General features: G+C 46.3%; 1 long non-coding RNA gene across 1 annotated transcript in view; it reads left to right on the top strand.

Moving 5' to 3' along the window:
- Nucleotides 1-2624, top strand: part of LOC140127756 (uncharacterized) — a 188513-nt gene extending 185889 nt beyond the window's left edge. The window contains exon 3 of the long non-coding RNA XR_011855060.1: nt 1961-2624. This is a non-coding gene — a long non-coding RNA (uncharacterized lncRNA). The remainder of the gene's footprint in view (nt 1-1960) is intronic.
- The last annotated feature ends 14093 nt before the right edge of the window (nt 2625-16717 follow it).

Consider the following 16717-nt stretch of genomic DNA (forward strand, 5'->3'; position numbering starts at 1 on the left):
AGGAATGGAACTAATCAGAACTAGGCCCCATTCCCCTAGAGCCCCATAGCAGGCACATGGCACACGTGCCCTTGATTTTGACCAAGAGATCTTTGACCTTCTATTCATCTTTCCTTCTCTTTTCCAATCAAGTCATAAAACTTATTTCTATTATGTAAAAGGAAATTCCTTTAGTCTAAAATGCCTTTAGACACCTAATGATCAAGAAATCAGAAACAGTCATAGAACGCTTTAATGTTTCTGTTGCCTGAAATCAAACAACAGTCAGGAACTCAAAAACTAGTAAATCAATAAGGCAAAAAAACAATAGGAAAAATCCATTGAATTGCATAAAATGTATGTGTGGGAAAATTGCTCATTTTAAAAAAAAATTTTAAAGCAAAATTGAGAATTCAGATAATTGTGTCCTGAAAGTGCTGAAGGACACAAACTTTACAGCTTATAGTACAGTAAAGGACAATGTACTGTACTATAAAAACAAGGAAAAAAACAATGCAAAACAGAATGTCATCCCCGACCTGCGAACAACAAAGAATTTGACATCCCCTTAGCACCAGACCCGTGGTCATAGGAGGCCAAGTTTTGCAACCTCTGTGCCAAGGTTGCTTCATGGCTTTACAAAATTACAGGAAAACCCCATGAACCGTTTCACTTTGAATAATGGAGGATATACAGATCTGCACATGACAGAAGTGTTTGGTGTGGCTAATATTGTTGAGCGGACCCAAAACTGCAATGTTCAGGTCTGTGCTGAACATTGAGGGACCCTGAACCCAGACTACAGGCAGAAGTTTGGGTTCACACTCAGGCTCAACTGGTGACACCCGCATTGTCATCCCCCCACTGGTAACACCCACACTCTGCTGCCACAGAATGTGGGTGTTAACTCTTCAAATACCATCATTTAAATGCCGTCAGCGCGTGCGCGTCACCAGTTACTCCCCGATGATGTTGCAGGGAATGATGATTCTCTGGAAAGTGGTGGCGCCTTCATTTGCCGACATTTAAATTCCGCATGTGGTTTTTCAGGCTGTATTTAAAGGGTAACACCCGCAATTGGTGCTAGCTCCAATAGTGGGCGGTACCGTGGGGGTCAGCATTCAGATTTGTATCTTTGAACTGAACTGTCTGGTTTAGGTTTGGCCAAACTTGGTGAACCTGTACAAGTCCGTTCATCCTTAGTGGCCAATCAAGGCCTGCTTCTCAATGCATTTGGGTACACTTCTACTTTGTAAATGAAAGAGAACTAACCATTATTCTTCTGTTGGTATACACTTTCTCAAATCCTTCATCCCAGATAGCCCGGGTAATTTTAAGATAGTACTCTGTCGGGACCATATCAACACTGAAGATAGTTTTTAATAATATTGGGGGGAAATGTATTATATTTTGCCCCATGCCTGATATATCAGGAGGCCTTGGAACGTTTGCATTCTATAGCTAGAGCGCAGGAAGGTCGAGAGCCAGCCCACCCATTGGCCCTTAATGCCCCTCCATGCCCTATTGACAGGATACAGGTGGCATAAGTGGGAAATAGTCACAATTCCTGACGGTTCAGGATTTGTGATTATTTCAGAGCTCGTACACCAGAAACTGATGTTCAATCCCTGGATGTCTGTTTGGGGCCATTGTCCTTGTAGAATACATTTTCATATATGACTAAATCTTTTGTATGGTACCATACACTATAAGTTTGTATTGGTAAAAAAAAAACACAATTATTCGAAAATGTAAACACCTTTTAATGTGAAAGACACATAAAATATATATGGTAGATGTCAACTTGTTGCATTTGCGGTGCCAAATAATGATAATTGCTGTGTCGTCCTCCCGGTGCGGGAGCCACTGGGTAATGTAAGGATACAACATGTTTCTGGAAATAAAATGAAATCTCACACACTATCGCTTTGATCAGTCCTAAAATGAATTAATTTCCTTGTTTGCCATGTTATCTCTACAGTGGTACAGAACAAGGAAGCGACAACGCATTATAACATCATGATGGATTCAGCACTAGACTGTTCCCACAAAGAACAAAAGCATCCATCTTTCACCGGGCGCAGGAAGAAAGTGAATCCTCTGTCTTCACCCTGAGATGAATAACGTGTGCTGGGTTTAATGGGGTTGAGGAATCCTTGATGGAGGAGATAATGAAAAATCAAATGCAGAGATATGGCGGATTGTAATTTTTACTTCAACCCCTCGAAAGGATATTAAACCAGAAAGACATCATATGCATTGTTAACATGTCATGTTCGTTTCATTGTAGTGGTCCTATCAGTACACCAAATACATGCAAGATGGCAACCTGGTATAAATCTAAATGTGGGTATTATAAGACGTGTCCCGTGATACATCATCTATACCCCATATACAGTATTTCATAGGGTTATTTGCATATAAATGAGAAGTTGCATAGAACAGACAAAGCATTGGATGTCTAGGTTACATCACCAGTAAAAGCAGGGACATGGTTGGAGGGACCATCAACGTCCGATGCCGTACACCACTGCACACATGAGAAAATTTTCTAAAGATGGCCCATTTCCAATGGCAGATGAAATGCATCACTCATTAGTTAGAAGCAGGGCCGGCGCTATGGGTAGGCAAAGGTGGCAATTGCCCAGGGCCCCCTGAAAGGGGAGAATGTCTTCTTTCAAAGGAATCTTGAATTTTGTTTCTAGCTGCCCTGGTTCCAGAGATATTCAGGTTTAAAGTGAGAATATCAGGTGCCATTTTTATATATAAAAATCATTCCCAACGGCAGTTCAACAGTTATTATCTCCATTTTCCTAAAACTAGAAACACAAATTTAAATTCATATAAAAGAGGAGACTCTCTTCTTTCATAGGAAAAAAGAAGTGAGGTTCTATGTGTCACAGAGCCAGAGATACAGCCCCCTGAAGTGCACCCCCCCCCCCTCCAGATTCTTAGCCATCAGGCTGCAGGGAGCATTTGCTGCACACAGGAGCTGCTGCACCTCACAGATACTGGAAATAGTCGCATTATATGTTACTACATTCTGAGAAGGGATGATATCAACTAATATTCATGTTTTTAACCCTTCTCTATGCAGAACTATCTAAGAACACACTTTCTCTCTTATTGCCTTTTATTTTGTGATAGTTTTTTGTTGTTGGGAAAATTGACTGATACGATGAAAATTCAAACCCAGAACATGTCCATAAAGTTATATGTAACACCAAAAACACACACATGTTCTGGAATAAAGTTTTTATTTCACTCCATCCTCCATTATTTACACCGATGTTATGATGTTTTCACTCTCATTCTTATGATCCGCGGAGGGTCCTGTTATTGTGCGGATAATACATTGGCGCACATCTAAAAGTGACTTTATTATCTCATTAGCTTGGTTTATGGATATATAGTTATTTATTTGGGTGACCATTGTGTAAGGAGCATGCAATGATAGATTTGTGTGAATTGTCTAGCTGAAAAGAAGATATCTAGTTATTACAGTGTTAGTGATATTATGTGGATTTATTTGTGTGAACGTATCAATATGGGACATTTGTGAACTCTACACATGTCTATCTATCTCCTATAAAATTCTCCAAAATTACAGTTTTACCATACTAAAGGGAGCCTCTTGCTGACTGTGACTGGTCATAAAATAGTTTTATTTTGGGGGCCCCACTTTTAGTTTTGCCCAGGGCCCCACTTTGTCTAGAACCGGCCCTGGTTAGAAGCAAGAATCCGCTCTATGCCAAGTAATTTTATGTATTTACAGATTTTACTTTAATATTGTCATTGAAGACACCACCAGTGATATCTAGATACATGACAAAGGCAGCAAAGTGAACCTACAGTATACCTACTGTATGTGGGGAAATACCTAGCTACAGTTCAGCTGGAAGGCTACAGTCTCAAATTCCAAAATGTTTTGTTTAGAGATGAGCAAATCTATTCATTCAGTACAAACGTGCAATTTTTATGACAACGAATGAAATACAAATACAAAAAGTTAATTCACAATATATTGCCATACAGTAGTATAAGTATATTGTATAAGTGACCAGACCCTCTCGGGTTTAAGTACTCTAGGGGGCCTGAAATAATAGTAATTAAAAAAAAGTTTTATATATTACTCATTCCGCTGTACATACAGTATATCTGGGTTATATTAGGGGGTGATTTAGAGGGGCAATATTGGGACAGCATAATGTGCAATGCCACAATTGCAGACATTATTAAGTGTGGGACACTCATTAGGTGGCATTATACAGGGCGTTTTACAGTGCACGGCCTAGAATGGGGTTATTTCTTATTTTAGGCAGTATTTATTATTTGCAGTATTTTCATTCTGACTGTGTAAAACTACTACAGTAGTGTTAGTGGTAGCAGCAGGATAACACAGTTAGGGGATCAAGATGTAGGGAGGATGAAGGTTATAAGATGTCTGTGTGGAAAACCACAGGGAGGACATGTGACTGAAGAGGAGACATAGGGGTCTGGGCCTAATGGAGAAGATAAAGAACAACTAGAATCCGAGGACACATCAACTATAGTCACTGGATGGAAAAGGTAGGGATTGTGTCTGGGTTTTCTGTGATATGTGATATGTCTAGTGGTTTTCGGAACAAGCACATGTTGAAGGGGTTGCGTATTGAATGGACATATCTGAATGTTCACTACAAATGCATCCTGGCAACGCCCCTGGTGGGGTCCCAAGATTATTTATCTGGTGGACAAAAGATAACTCATATATCCCTTTACTGCCACACAGGTCCTTATGGTTTAGTGTCCCAAATTACCCTTTTGCAAGTCCTTTCATGGGCACTATATAAAAAAAAACATTTATACTTACCTAGAGATGGGTCCGATAAGGTGCTTCGGACCCACCTCTAGCGCACCCCACGCCTGTGCAGTACCTTGATGAAGCCAGAACAGTACATCCCGGCTTTATTGTGCAAAGCCAACACTGGGCTTATACACGGAGCTATCGCGGCCCCGTGCCGCCATGAAGACAGAAGAGGCGCGGTCACGGAGTTGCCGCGGACCTGCGGCATGAAGATGAAGAGGAGCTGTCCGGGCCGTCGGAATGGGGAGTAGTAAGTTTATTATTTTTTTTCCCGGCAACAGGGGGCTGACAATATACAGAAAGGGGCTGGCAGGCTATATAGAGGAAGGGGCTGGCAGGCTATATAGAGGAAGGGGCTGGCAGGCTATATACAGAAAGGGGCTGGCAGGCTATATACAGAAAGGGGCTGGCAGGCAATATACAGAAAGGGGCTGGAAGGCTATATACAGAAAGGGGCTGACAGGCTATATACAGAAAGGGGCTGGCAGGCAATATACAGAAAGGGGCTGGAAGGCTATATACAGAAAGGGGCTGACAGGCAATATACAGAAAGGGGCTGGCAGGCTATATAGAGGAAGGGGCTGGCAGGCTATATACAGAAAGGGGCTGGCAGGCTATATAGAGGAAGGGGCTGGCAGGCTATATAGAGGAAGGAGCTGGCAGGCTATATCCCGAAAGGGGCTGACAGGCAATATACAGAAAGGGGCTGGCAGGCTATATACAGAAAGGGGCTGGCAGGCTATATACAGAAAGGGGCTGGCAGGCTATATACTGAAAGGGGCTGGCAGGCTATATACAGAAAGGGGCTGGCAGGCTATCTACATAAAGGGGCTGGCAGGCTATCTACATAAAGGGGCTGGCAGGCTATCTACATAAAGGGGCTGGCAGCTATATACTGGGAGGCTGTGACCAATGCATTTCCCACCTTCGGCCTATACTCGAGTCCATAGGTTTTTCCAGTTTTTGGTGGTAAAACTAGGTGCCTCGGCTTATACTCGGGTTGGCTTATACTCGAGTATATACGGTATATCAGTGACCTTAGTCAGGAAAGTAAATATTATTTGGCCTACATAAGATAAATTCTAGCACATGAATACATTTAGGGTATGCACCAGGAGCTTCCCTGGCACCAGTATTACTGAGGACAAACCAATAGTGGAGTAATTAGAGTAGACAAAGTCTCTAAAAACTCAGAAAAAATCACATATAGGAGGACATGGCACATTAAGATGGGCAATGGATGGTAAATTACCCGGCTGCTCTCAATACATCCAGATTGTACTATTGTAGTTGCCGCTATCATCACACAAGTAGCTGTTTGCCTCGCTACAAAGGAGCACGTGGCTTTGTATGGGTGTGCGGTGGCACGTGTTAACGTACGGCTTGATGATATCGCAGTTAATCACCCATTGATTGTGTAGTAACAGATGGAACACGCACAGAACAATTCACTTAGAATTATGCGTTTTAATTACATCGCTTCTATTTATTTTGTCATTTTAATGCCTGAACTCCTTTCGGTACTCAGAGCCATATCAATCACAGGGGGCAACGTCGTCATTCAGGACCGAATAAATAAGTTTATTTTTTTTAAAAAAAGCTATAAGACGGCAGTCATGCAGGTCAGAATAAATAAGAAAACAAACTATCCGGTGTGAATATATACAAAGCTGCTCCGCCGGCAGGGAAGGGGTTATGCAGCCATAAGCGGCTCTCTATATGTGCTAGTTATCCCTTAGAGGCCAGGCCCATGTTCCCCTGACAGCACAGAGCAGCAGAATCCTGGCCTAATGCAATCCAGAGCCTTCCACATGCTGCATAATACATCCATCATGGCCAGCTCAATTATTGACATGTTGATTTTTCTGTTTCTGATTTAGGCTGTCAGTCTGGGTAAAATTGCCAGGCAGCTTTTAGTGCACATGGCAGCTGCCCTGACATGATGTAACTTAAGGCTGATTATATCTGAGAACCTAATAAACAATCCCGCTAGCCCCAAAACCTCATTTCCTCTGGTGTTGAGAAGCCTCTTGGCTTCCAATCTGAGGGTGGGGAATGCGGGAGGAGAGCAGGGAACCCGGGAAGAGAACGAACTGCACAAATAGAGAATCTACAGTAGAATTGTTTGAGAATATTTTAAATAACATTTGGTTTACACGTTTATATAAAAACAGACATACTTTATATACTTTGGTACAGATGTATCACTGTTCTGTGCTTAAGTGTCGTTTTTGCGCCAGAATTATCATAAGCTACAACCATCTGTGATGAGTTGAGTTCCTGCTACTTATTAATCCCTTTACTATAGGCGCAATTTAGGTGCAATATAGGCGCAATGTTAGATTTGGCTACTTACATGTGAACCTCCTACAAGCTCCTCTCTGCTTCCCTCCGGCACCCCAGCATGAGAATAACAATTCCCAGGTGTGTGACAACCAGCACCCAGTGACCATCTCAGAATTGGCTTCTCCTGGAGGGAATCCCCCAGTGCTGATCTTGCACTGCCCCCCTGTAATTCTGCCCAGTATCCCCCTCAGACACCAGTGTGATCATCCAACTACACAGGGACACTTCTCTGTACTATCTGCAAAATCCTACATACTTCTCTTCTCTCCTGCTACACGGGGACACTGCTCTCTCTTCTCTTGTCTCCTGCTCTGAGTTGCTGCTTTTGCAGAGTGTTTGTAAATATAAGGCCATGAACTGTAAACAGAGGCTGCAGGTAGTGTATGTAGTGTCTGCTGCTGGGGATAAGCTGCTCTGCACAAGAGCTCATTGTTGCTTTTCGTTCACACCACGTTCAGGCGCACTCGCTATAGCCTGCGCCAGGACCTGGCATAAAACTTCCATGCCACACTACTGTCGGATACATCAAGAGGCTGGAGCTTCTACATATACTCGGCATGGTGGGAGGGGCTTACATCACATGCTGGTGCTAACACGTGCTAACCCCACCACCACCATGTATCTGTTTTCTATCTATCTGTCATCTGTCATCTATGTATTATTTATTAATCATTTCTCTATCTATCTAAAGTAGAAAGCGGGCAGCACTCCATGGTTCCAATTTCAAAATAAGAGGTGAACTATATTGAAAAAGTGGCGATGTTTCGGTGTATAACACCTTCATACACTGAAACGTTGCCATTTTTTCAATAAAGTTCACCTGTTATTTTGAAATTGAAACCGCTTTCTACTTTATTTATCTACAAGAGGAGTCTATAAGGTTTTGCTGACTTGGACTATGCAACATCCCCCACCGGGGCCTAGCCCTTGAGGTGAGGCCTGGAGACAGCCGGGGCCCGCGGTACCGGAGTGGCTGGCGGTTGCGGCCTAAGCACGCTATTGTCACGGTGCTTGGTACGGGGGAACCGGAGGGCTGTCCTACAGCCTGGCAGGTCTCCAGCAGGGTGGTGTTGGCAAGAAATGATGAGGGAGAGGCTGCTATAGCGGATCTCCCTGGGGCAACCCCTTAATGTCCCGAGTGTGAGTCTCTGGGTGATGGACAGGGTGCCGGTGATGAAGGCAGCCGTATTAGCAGGGACCAGACGGAGACAGAAGTTGAAGAAAACAACTTACAGTTCTTTATTTGAACCGCAGGAACCGCAGCAACGTGCCTTTAACAAGATGGTGGAGTACTGGAGAGGTATTTGGAGGGAGCCACAGGATGTAGGTCACCAGCCTGGATGTAAGAGCAGGCTGGGAGGCAGCTGTGTCCTTAGAGGATGCTTCAGCTCGGTCCTGGATCTCTTCAGGTATCACCCTTGAAGGTAGGATGATACCCCTTTCCTCACTACACTATCTCTAGTCTTATTCTCCACTTCAGGCAGGGGCTAGGCTCTTCCTGCTCTGGTCCGGTGTGCTAGAGACTCTGAGCTGCTGCTCCGCTAACTACTCTCTGCATGCGTCCTGCAGACCCAGAGGGCCTGACTAGGACCGGTCTCTTCTCCCTTCTGGGAGAGACTGCTCTCCTCTCTCTCCTGAGAGAGACTTCTCTAGAACATTCCTGGCCAGGGGTTTTTATTACCTCCCTTTGGTCAGGTGGTGGCTGCTCCTCCAATTACCTCTCAGTTCACAGAGCACAGGATGTAACACAGATCATTGGATACTGGACTTGTACATCATATACAGATTTAACTTCTGCCTAGCCAGGCAGGATTAACCACTGCAATGTCCCCTGTGTGATGTGGTGACATGTTATGGGGCTTATTCGCAAACTCTCCCTCGCCATTGCATCGGCGAGGGTGTTGCATACCCCGGGGGCAATTAAAAGAGCCGCCCTCGGCTCGACTATAGATGTTTTGGGGCACAGAGGGGGCTAAGGACACTTCTAGGAAGTGCAGGCTATGTGAGGTGTAGGGACAAACCGCCCATGGTCCTGGAGACAGGCACCTGGGTTGGTGTCGGACTAAGACAAAAATATGTAGCTGTATGACAGTTGGTCGCTGACGCCATTAAACCGAACTGTACAGTAGGAAAGGTGTGGTGTCATGTCCTGTAATCCACTCCTTGCACCAAGGCCTGTATATTTGTTGTATCAACGCTTCTTCCCTGGCGGCAATTATATAGTGTGTCTATCTGCATTGCGTTAGCATATGCGACACGAGTACCTCCTGACTGGTATCCTTACCCATGTATGGGTGGCATCCAGGTGCTAACTTTGTAACACCCCCGGTCCCCGTAGGACCCGCAGTTTACGGACTACCCCCACGTGCAAACCTCGGTTTGAGGGATCAGGTAGCGGTCAGTGTTTTACAATAAAGACGGTCCGACACAGCCACACTACAACCTGAAAAGCCTATGAAAGGGTTAATGCAGACTACTGGCATATCTGACAGTGTGCAAACATTTAGCAAAATCACATTGGCTTAGCAGCCCAATGGGTACACATCTTATAACATAACGTTACAGATAGATAGGCTACTCAGGGTAGCAAGATAGCAAATGTCTCTTTTCCTGCAAAGAAAAGGCATGGAAGTGCAAGCAGAATGTCCGTACCTAAAAAGGAAGGCATTAAGTGCAATATAGTAGTCAATAGCAATAGCAACTTTTCCCTGGAGTATCTGGCGAAAGTCTCTCAGAAGGTCTCTACTGACAAAGTCCATCTTCTGGGTACAGCCCTTGATGTGGGGGAAAAGTGCAATGAAGAAGCAAAGGGTCTCCTCTATTTGGAGAGGGACAGAGTCCTTTGAAGAAATTCTCTGCTGTGGCAGAGGAAGGGGTGCTATCATAGCACAAGACAGTGTATAATCTCTTGACTGAGATAAATAAGGGTAAGAGTCTCAGGAAAGTCTCTGGCTCTTTGGGGTAAGGACAGAAATAAATATTTACAATGGACAAAGTACCTGGAGAGGGCTACAGCCCTTCAGGGGTTAGTCAGATGCACCTTCGCTGGGTTCAGCAGGGACAGGATCCAAAGGCAATAGGGAATCCTGTGCATCCTCAGCGGGAGTAGGTGCCGGCTGGGGACACCCGGTGGCAGTAGCAGGTACTGCAGGTGCAGCAACATCCTCCGGACCTTCAGGGGGAGGAGCGCTGTCGCCCCCGGGGTGTCGGCTGTTCCAGCCGGGGGCTCAACTGAGCCAGGGACCACGGAGGGGTCCAGGAAGAAATAAACAGGGGCCTGCGGCAGCGCCGCAGCTCCTTCCAGCTCCGGTTCTTCCGGGGCCGGGTCATCACCCCATTGGTAACCGGCAAGGGGAGATGTGGGCCTAGACGGAACCTCCGGACAAGGTCCGCTAGCCGGGATGTCTTCTCCCACAGAAGAGCCGCGGGACCTTGCAACGCTCCTGGCAGGGGAGATGTGGGGGTGGCGCCCTGGATCATGCCCGGCCCATGGATGGCAATGGGACCCGTACTCACGATTACCGTGGATGGGGCATTCACGTGGGTCACCGCCCGGGGACTCGCAGCCGAGGAAGAAGAGGTGTTCGGGGATTCCGGCCACTCATCGTCCTCATACCAGTCGTCGTGCGGGAAGTAGCGGTCCTCATCGGAGTCGGGGATCCGGATCACACCAGCCGCCCAAGGTCCTCGGGGCCCCTCTTGCAGGGAGAATTCAATGCACTCGCCTGGCTTCAGGTTGTGCTGACTCTCCAGCAGATCAGGCCTCTTGACGGACCGGCAGGGTATAAATACTTCCCGTCCGGTGTAGTCCTGGGTGGCGAAGCCATAGCCACGCTGCTTATCGAAGAACCGGACCATGCCGGTGGTGCGGTTCTTCTCCACCCAGGCTCCAGCTGTAGACCGGCCGACCATGTAGCGTTGGGCCTCCTTCTCGCGGCGTCGCTGCTCCGAGACAGCGTCCCGGAGTCGCTGGCGGGCGGCCTCACCTCGGCCTCGAGGCTGCGGAGGTGCCGGTGCTGGGGCTCGTGGTTCCGGTGCAGGCTCGGATCTCCGTGATGGTCGGGTAGGTGCCGGAACAGGAGCAGGAGCAGCCGGAGGATCAGGAACCGTCACAGCAGGGCTAGCAGGTCGACCAGCAGGAATGGTAGGCCTCGGAGCAGGTGGCACAGCCACAGTAGGCCCAGGCGTTGGCTCGACAGGAGTCGGGGCTTCTCCACGTGGCGCCTCCACGTGGGCCGGCGGTACCGGGATGGTAACCGGGATAGGTATGAGGAACCGCCCGGGTGGGACTTGGTACTGCGTCACCGTTTGAAAACACGTCCTGGTGACAAAGGCCCGAGTCAATCCTCGGTGCAGCCGATGTCCAGCGGAGGGTCTCCGGACCGGCTGCGCAGAGACCACCACCATAGTCTCTAGTACCTCATAGAATTCAGGACGCTCCACAGGAGGGAAGGGCGGAGGACCCCACATGATGTTGTCCTCACTGTCCAAAATCCACTCGAGTTCTGGCGTTTCTCTGAGGCGGGGCAGGAAGTCCGCCTCGAGCCAGTGGGAGGAGTCCAAGTCCTTCCCGCCAAGAGCTGTGGCGGGCTCTAATTTTTCCTGCGCCACAGGAGGCGGGGTTCGCGCCATTCGCGCGTGGGTGGAGCTTGATGCGTCATCTGGGTTTCCCGCCAGTAAAGGTTTTGGCGGGCTTGAATCATTTGCTGCGCCACAGTCTCTGAGGTAAAAATCTTCAGGCACGGCAGCGCCGGATGTAGCAGAGCTGGTACAGTTCTTGCCAGGATTAACCTCTGGAGTGCTGGAGCGGCGCTCGACAGCACGTGGCAGCAGTATAACACAGTTCATTCCAGAAACACACAAGCACTTGGGCCTAAACCCGGATGGCAGCAGGGTTAGGCAGCACAGTCTTTTTCTTAATAAAGTACAGTCTTTAGTGCCAGGATAAGGCACAGAAGTATATATCCTGTTCGTGACGCCACTTGCAACATCCCCCACCGGGGCCTAGCCTTTGAGGTGAGGCCTGGAGACAGCCGGGGCCCGCGGTACCGGAGTGGCTGGCGATTGCGGCCTAAGCACGCTATTGTCACGGTGCTTGGTACGGGGGAACCGGAGGGCTGTCCTACAGCCTGGCAGGTCTCCAGCAGGGTGGTGTTGGCAAGAAATGATGAGGGAGAGGCTGCTATAGCGGATCTCCCTGGGGCAACCCCTTAATGTCCCGAGTGTGAGTCTCTGGGTGATGGACAGGGTGCCGGTGAATGAAGGCAGCCGTATTAGCAGGGACCAGACGGAGACAGAAGTTGAAGAAAACAACTTACAGTTCTTTATTTGAACCGCAGGAACTGCAGCAACGTGCCTTTAACAGGTAGGTAGGGTGCTGAGATGTGAGTTGGAGGGAGCCTCAGGAGATAGTTCACCAGCCTGGATGTATAGGGCAGGCTGGGAAGGCAGCTGTGTCCTGGTAGGAAGCTTCAGCTCGTCCTGTAGGGCTTCAGGTATCACCTTTAAAGGTAAGATGATACCCCTTTTCCTCACTACACTAACTCTAATCTAATGCTCCACTCTTCAGAGGCAGGGGCTAGGCTCTTCCTGCTCTGGTATGGGCTAGACTGAGATTACTCACTCACTCTAGGATTCTCCTACACTTGAATCTCTCTCCACTGGAATCCCACTTAGAATCCCTTCTCTCTCCTGAGAGAGACTTCTCTAGAACATTCCTGGCCAGGGGTTTTTATTACCTCCCTTTGGTCAGGTGGTGGCTGCTCCTCCAATTACCTCTCAGTTCACAGAGCACAGGATGTAACACAGATCATTGGATACTGGACTTGTACATCATATACAGATTTAACTTCTGCCTAGCCAGGCAGGATTAACCACTGCAATGTCCCCTGTGTGATGTGGTGACATGTTATGGGGCTTATTCGCAAACTCTCCCTCGCCATTGCATCGGCGAGGGTGTTGCAACTATCTATCTATCTATCTATCTATCTATCTATCTATCTATCTATCTCATATCTATCTATCTATCTATCTATCTATCTATCTATCTATCTATCTATCTATCTATCTATCTCATATCTATCTATCTATCTATCTATCTCATATCTATCTATCTATCTCATATCTATCTATCTATCTATCTATCTATCTATCTATCTATCTATCTATCTATCTCATATCTATCTATCTATCTATCTATCTATCTATCTATCTCATATCTATCTATCTATCTATCTATCTCATATCTATCTATCTATCTATCTATCTATCTCATATCTATCTATCTATCTATCTATCTATCTATCTATCTATGATCTATCTATCTCCTATCTATCTCAAATCTATGTGTTACACCTTCTTCAAATGTTAACATTGAAATGTTGCATCCAGCAGTGGAATAATAGCCACCAATTGTTTTACTTTATGTTTGGAGTGCTGCCTGCCCTGCCAATCATGCTAAAGGTTTGGACCAGGAACTTTAGCAACCTCCCATTAATATTTCTTTTCTGTGTTGCCTTGGTTTTGGTGTTGCCTTGGTGTTTCATCTATCCAGGGTCAGCTCCGGGTTTCAGTAGGCCCCTTGGCCACAGAGCCTCAGTGGGCCTCTTTGCAGTGAACTCACGTGGTGGTATTAAAAATTCAGAAACTAAAACAGTCTCCTGTTCCCTAATGTATTCCTTACTTTATCATCCCAAACAGCCCTCTCATGGTTATATAATATAAAGCCCCCTCACCCCCTTACGTACAGCCTTATGTGGGCCCCACCTAACAGCACTGGGCCCAGCCACTAGCCCAGTGCTGGCGCCATATCTATCAATGATCTCTTCATCATCTATTTTTCTATCTCAAATAAATCTGTCTAGTATCTATCTGTCTATATAGAATTTATCTATCTATAATGTATCTATCTCTTATCTATCATCTGTCTATCATGTATTTTTCTATCTGAAGTCTATGGGGCTTATTTATCAGGGCACTGATGTGGCTTAGAAGCCCTGAAATAATCGCAATTGCTAGCTTATTGCTAGCACTTACAATTATTTAGCCCAATCCTCCACCTTCACGCCAGTGGGGCATGAAGGAGGGGAGCGTACAGCCAGGACTAGGCCGAGCATGGGGCGTCACTGTCCCCGCGCCTGCACACTCGCTGCAGCCGGCGACTTTAACATGCAGCGTTTATTTCTACACCAGGCCCTGCCCTACAAATGAATACTGTGCAGGACCCTACCCAATACATCAAAAGGGCCGGAGCCTCTTGATATATCGCACTGTGAAAATGCAGCAGCGGGCCTATCATACGCTGTCGCTTGTGCCTAAATATATGTTTGTGTTTATATCCTCCTATGTATCTGCAACATCCCCCACCGGGGCCTAGCCATTTCTTGGGGCCTGGAGGCAGCCGGGGCCCAGAATACCGGAGTGGCTGGCGGTTGCGACCTATGGCACGCTGATGTCACGGTGCTTGGTATGGGGACCGGAGGGCTGTCCTACAGCCTGGCAGGTCTCCAGCAGGTGGTGTGTGCAAGAAATATGGAGGGAGAGGCTGTGGTACTGAATGTCCCTGGGGCATCCCCTTTAGTCTGAGCCCCTGGGTAATGGATGAGGCGCCCTTGGTTTTACAGCCGTATCCAGGGAACAGACGGAGGCAACGTTGTACAAAATACGGTTCTTTATTAGAACAACAGCTGGCAACGGGCCAAACGATTTTGTTACAGATGCCGGATTGTTGGAGATTTTGGATTATTGGAGTGGTCATGGAGAGTGATCCTCAGGAACAGATTTGCCAGTAGTAGATGCAGGCTGGGATGCAGCTGTGTCCAGGTATGGAAGCTACAGCATGTCCTGGGTGTTGTGTGTGTGGCACTGAAGGTGTGCGTCACACTGTCTCTCTGGTCACTGACAATCAGCAAATTGGTGGTGGTAAAGAGATGCTCCTCTTTCAGGAGCTAGATTTCAAGAGCTTCTCATGTGGTGAGAGCTTGGGCCTAAGAGGACTTGCCCCTTCCTGTCCTGGGGTTTTGTTATTCCCTGGTCAGGTGTTGGCTCACTCTCCAATCACACTCCAGTTCCCATGAAGGAATACAATTGGATGATAACTTTAACATTGTTAACCCTTGCCTGCACAAGCAGGATCTACCTCTTTTAACCCCTAATGACCAGGTCTTGAACCTTCCTGGAGGGTTCACTACTCCCCCTGTCAGCTCCTAACCTGGAGAGGGCACTGTTCCCAACTACCCCTCATGTATTGGCAGGGGTGTTGCATATCTGTCTATCATTTATCTCTGATCTCTCTCAGATTTATTTATCTTATATTCACTATTTATCTATCTATGTAAAAGCCAAAAAATAGGTAGCATCTCTAAAGTTAAATACATGTACACTATACAGGTGCAAACATGCAATAGAAAGCTCCTATACAAAAAAGGGGATTGTTTCCTGAAATGACACTCGCTATCAGCATCTCTTATACATAACAGGGGAGGTTACTATAGTTGTGGATTTAGTTATACTTTGTGTCATCCAGATTTATGTAACATGTTTTCAGCTTACTATTAAGCTACATATATCGAGGTCATTGACTCATGACCATCAGTTATTCCTCAGATCACCTTACCTCTTCACATGAAGCAATTCCATTAGCGAGTATTATATTCTCAAAATCATTTTTTCCCTTTTTTTTGGTCCATACAGTATAACTCATCCACACAACTCAGACATATCGCAGTTTACCTTGTTGGCCACTAGATGTCAGTGCAGAAAACCCTGACACTAGAATGGGAGATCAAATTAAATCAGTTTACAGCCTGCTGCGAATAGCTGTGATATGGCTGCATAATGACTAGTAAGGAAAGTCTTAATGACAGCATGGTGAGTGCTTCTCGTGTGCTTTCCCAGGCGTTGTATATTCATTATCCGTGGCACGTGTATACATAAAACTGACCATGAACATTTGGGTCAGTAAAGTGACTAGTGATCTTATAATTCCAGGTTGGACTTCAGCTCTGAACAGAACTTGAACAAACCAGAACCTTACCAGGTTCGCTCCTCACTATTAGTGACCACTATTGGATATCAAGGGATTTTGCGTGGTCATCCAGTAATTTAGTGGATGACCTGTGGAGCCTATTTTTCCGTCTTTATTAGATAGTTACTTGCAGACTCTGATATTGTTATGTCTATACTGGGCGTAGCTATAGGCGATAGCAACCCTAATTATACATATGGGCAAAAGACTAGGCATGTGTACTGTGCTATGTTACTATATGTGAGTATTACTGAGAAGGCAGCTGCAGAATTACAGACTGATTCTTATTTGATTTGGCCCTAAATCTCCATTTTTAATTCAACAGTTGTGTATGAGATACAAGGAAAAGTAGCGACCTTATATGAAGGGCACATACTTTGAAGCCCCTCTCTGGTATCTTCCAAATTACTCCAGTAAGATTGTACTAAAAGGCCACTAAAATGGGTTTTCCAAACCAGACCAGCTACATAACATGGAACAACTTATTTCTGGGACCAAAACTCCAAACAAAAGGGTTTTCC

This window comes from Engystomops pustulosus, chromosome 4 (genome assembly GCF_040894005.1).
Source record: "Engystomops pustulosus chromosome 4, aEngPut4.maternal, whole genome shotgun sequence".
NCBI lineage: Eukaryota > Metazoa > Chordata > Amphibia > Anura > Leptodactylidae > Engystomops > Engystomops pustulosus.